Source organism: Echinops telfairi, unplaced genomic scaffold, assembly GCF_000313985.2.
Source record: "Echinops telfairi isolate 266 unplaced genomic scaffold, ASM31398v2 ScPeMD7_7469;HRSCAF=8507_1, whole genome shotgun sequence".
In the NCBI taxonomy this organism is placed as follows: domain Eukaryota; kingdom Metazoa; phylum Chordata; class Mammalia; order Afrosoricida; family Tenrecidae; genus Echinops; species Echinops telfairi.
In genome coordinates, this window is record NW_022111373.1 from 77,849,400 (window position 1) to 77,853,761 (window position 4,362).

The 4,362-nt window shown below is 45.4% G+C and overlaps 1 pseudogene; it reads right to left on the reverse strand.

Moving 5' to 3' along the window:
* Positions 1-3,871: 3,871 nt before the first annotated feature.
* Positions 3,872-4,362, reverse strand: part of LOC101658461 — an 84,705-nt pseudogene continuing 84,214 nt past the window's right edge.

Sequence of the window (4,362 nt, forward strand, 5' to 3'; positions counted from 1 at the left end):
CAAGTAGAAAGAAAATGTTTTGAAAAGGATGATGGCAAAATATGTACAAATGTGCTTGATACAATGGATGCATGGATTGTTATAAGAGCTGTAAGAGCCCCCAATAAAATGATATTTAAAAAAAAATGTCAGAATCATTGAATATAAAATTGATGGGCTGCCATATAAAACTTCACATAATTTGCAGTAAAAAATATTGGTTGTTTTTTTTTTTTTAATGTGTGGCATGATTCCACTTACTTAAGCTCTAGAACAGGGAAAGTTAATGTATGGCTTTTGTGGGAAGTAGAGGAGGAAGCGACGGTAAAGAGGCTTGAGGAAACTTTGGGGTAATACAAACAAACCTTCTCTCTTTAGGTGTGTGTAGGGTGGTGTGTTACATGGGAGTATGTATTTGTGGACACAGACCAAATTGCCTCCTTAAAGATCCTGCACATTTCACCGTATGTAAATTGTAAATCATGTTTTAAAAATAGAAAGGCAAATTGCTCGTCTTCAAGTTCCTCACAGCCTGGTGACCAGAAAGCCAGATGCGTCACCCTGCTGAGTCTGATTCTTAAGGACAGTGGCTCTTCTTACAGCCCTCCAAGAGGGTGGCTGGCCTATTTTGTGGTATGTGGCTCACCTCTCTCAGCCTGGCCACACTCCCCCCTCCCCGCCCCCAGCCTCCCCCACCTTCAGTCTCCAATGGCACTGAAGAGAAAGGGAGAAGTGACAATGGCGTTGAGAGTGTCCAGCTGGTTCAGATCAAGGAGAGCTGGTATGGCGCGATTAGGGGCTTGTACTTTATTGTATGTGGTGGGGTTGGGGTCACTGGATGTTTTGAGAAGTCACATCACCTACAGGCAATCCAAGCAAGTTCTTTTTCTGATCTATTTATTGGACCTTCTCTTGGTCTGCAAACCTCCCTGGCCAACAGCAACTATGATTGCATCCATCAGACTGCACGCAGCCGCAGACTGGTTGAAGGTACGTTGGTTGGCCGGACTTGGTTTATCCGATCGTTCCTAATGATCGAATTTACTTGTTCTGTTTCAAACAGAAAACTCTTTTCCGATCCCACATAGATTTTAATTTGGGATCCAATTCATCACTTTTATCAATGGTCAAATTAAATGGAAGGTTATCCAAAAATCACCATCTTCCCCTTGGTCCGTAGAAAGAGTCTCCAAATGAGTGCCCGTTGGATATCGGAAAGACTAGTCAGGCTCCACTTGAGATCAGGGGGTCTGGAGAGGAGCAGGAGAGCGCCGTTAGAGATGCCATTGACTGAGGTCACAGGAGCCTGTGAGGCACAGCAACCAGACAAGGAGGCCTTAGCATTCCCCTGGGGCTTTGAGGCAGAAGATCAGACCCAGAAAGGGAAAAAAATATTTAAAATCCATTCATTAGAATTCTGCCCATAATGTTGCTATGTAATGCTGTTATGAACCTTTTGAAAGTTCATACGAACATTGTGTCTTTCTGAAAATGTGTTTATTATTTGAAAATATCAGGAATCCTGCCTTCTGCTAGGAAATATGAAACATGCAATCAGCACACAGATGTGAATGCCCAAGACATTCCAAGAAAATACCTGACAGAAAAACAAAGACAGCTGATCAATATTAATTCATTATGTAACTGTAAACCCAATTCATGGACTTATTTCCTGATAATACACCTTAGCTCAAGTTTCATCTGAGGCTAAGAAAATTTTTTGTTAATGTATAAACTTTAGCATTCTATGTAATAAATGATGACTTAGCAAAACTATAGTTTAACCTGTATCAGGAAAATAGTGTCTGTTTGTATCAACCAAATAATAATAGCACACGCTGGGCCTCTTCAAAGGGGACTCGTATAGAATTGCAAGAGAAAATGCTGTCACCAACACTACATATTTTTGCTTAAAGCAGTGACATGGAAAACACACCTGTCTCCTATGTTGAAATGGGTCAGCCATTTGTAGAAAGAACAAACAACACTTCTACACGCTGGTTGTGTAGTACGGAGCCCTGGTGGCACAAGGTTTAAGCACTCGGTCTGCTAACCAAAAATTCTGTGGGAGCAAAAACCCGGTGACCTGCTGCCATAAAGGTTGCCAGTTGAGCAAACCTGGTGGGGCAGTTCCACTACATCCAACAGGGTTGCTATGGGTAGCAATGGATTTGACAGCACAATTGTTTAGTGCAATGGATAATTTGTAGATGTGCCTGTGTTATGCTCTCCATAAATCTATGTAACGTGAAGTTTTAAGTAATGCCAGGCAACCCTACCCCGCCATGCTAAGGTGCCTGTGGCAATGATGGGCAGCATTTAGATGTCATCAGGAGAATAGAGAACAGTGAGGGAAGCATTGGTCCATGTGATGGTTAGGTAGTATATCAACTAGACACGCCTAGCTAGGGGTGGAGTTAAACTTGTCAATCAAGTCAAAGGGTGATGGCACCTCCTTGGTGTCATAAACCTTTTGTATAAGGAGACACCAAGGGACATTGAGTGCTTTTGCACTCCAAGGGACCTGGATCTTGTCCCTGGTTCCTTGATCTCATTGATCCAGGAGCCATCATCAGCCTACCAAATTTTAACCTCTGCATCCACTAGCCTGTGCGCCCTGCTGCCTCTGCTTTGCTGCCCTGGTCTGGTGCCTCAATAGCCTGTTGCTTCCTGTTTATACGCTTCCATGTGTCAGGAGAAGCCTGATTTGGACCAGACTGGACTTACTATTTCTACAGCTGTGTAAGCCATTTCTCATTATAAATCTCTTTCTATCTACAACACCTAACAGCAACATGGTTGTGTTTCTCTAGGGAACCCCACCGAACACGTTCTAGGACCCAGGAGTAGAAGACAGAGTGTCAGGTACTTCACATAGTTTTCTTTAGCCTTCGCAACAACCTAAATGGTGTGAAGGCTTGCTCTCACTCCCAACACTACGTGGTGCCACCAGAATTCAAAGCCAGGTCTCTGGGACTTCAAAGGCCAAGATCTTTCTGCTCCATCTGATACTTTCTATTCGTTCCTTTACCCTACGGATAGGTGCTGTGGACTCAAAGGGCAACCAGAGAGTCTGTCCAGGACTGGAGGCTGGTCTTCAGTAAGGAAAACCATCAACAAACTTATATTAAAAAACAAACAAACACAAAACCAAACTCACTGCCATCGAGTTGATGCTGATTCATCGTGGCCCTTTGGGACGAGGAATTCAGCCGTATGGCACTGGTTAGAATCTATGGGACCGTGGTCTTCAACCATGGCTTCTCTCACATGACTTCTCTGCTGGTTGTCCCTGGAAGTCCCTGGCTCTGCATGGCAAATATCCACCAGATCCCCCCAAAGCTGCATCTTCATATCCCTGTTTCTCAAAATGCTTCTCCAACTCTCCCAGCCCTCAAAAGCCATGTTTGCTGTTGCTCCTTTCCAGCCCCAGTCACGACAGCGACCTCTGTCCTTCTTCACGGTGCCCTCCACACCTAACTCACTGGTGGCGGGAGGAGAAAGGCCAAGAGAGCTGCACTGTCTTTTCAGCGACAGGTAGGTGCTGTTACTCTCTGGCAGCCTTTTCTCTCTTCAATAACAATGCTTTATCCATTTTTCTGCTGGGCTTGCTAATTCATCGCAGTAGTCACATAGCACTCACAACGAGCACTCACAGTTATTGGGGCTTACTGGGAAGTTAAGTCATCCCAAACCGGGATCACAAAACATTACAGATAACAGTCATTGGGCCACAGCACTGTCTCTCTGGTCCTCAGCCTGTCAGCCATGTGATCCACTGGCCTGTCCCTCCAAGAGTCAGGAAGCCCACCCACTGCGCTGCCTCACAGTCCCATAGCCTCTGTGCGGCCCCTCTGCTCTGTCTCCTGGTCCCCTTGCTCGGCCTCTGCTCTCAGTGTGGCATGACCTGCTGCTTCAGGCAGGGATTCCCAATGTGCTCTGCCGGTGGCTCCTCTTCCTTGACGGTCCCAGGAACTCTCTCTTCCTGCATCCAAGAGGCCCCAGTTTTATAGCCAAAGAGAGGAAAACACCCGACCGTCCCAGAGTTAGAGTCCTCCACACCTATTTGCATGATCCCACCGAATCTTTGGGGAGAGTAATAGAGAAATGAATAATTCAAAAAAGATAAGTAATTCATTTCACTTCACCGAATCAGATCTTTCTCCTGTGGAGCTACTGTATGGATGTGAGCCAGCAGCCTTTCTGATAGCAGATGAGTGTCACCTCCACTGCCATCAGGTCCAGTATGACTTCGAAAGACCTTTACAGCATTTCTGAGGCAATAAATCTTTACAAGAGTGAGCAATCTCATTTTTCTCCCACAGAGCAGCTGGTGGATTTGAACTGAAGCCCAGTGTCTAACCCAAAGCACTGCCAGCCCTC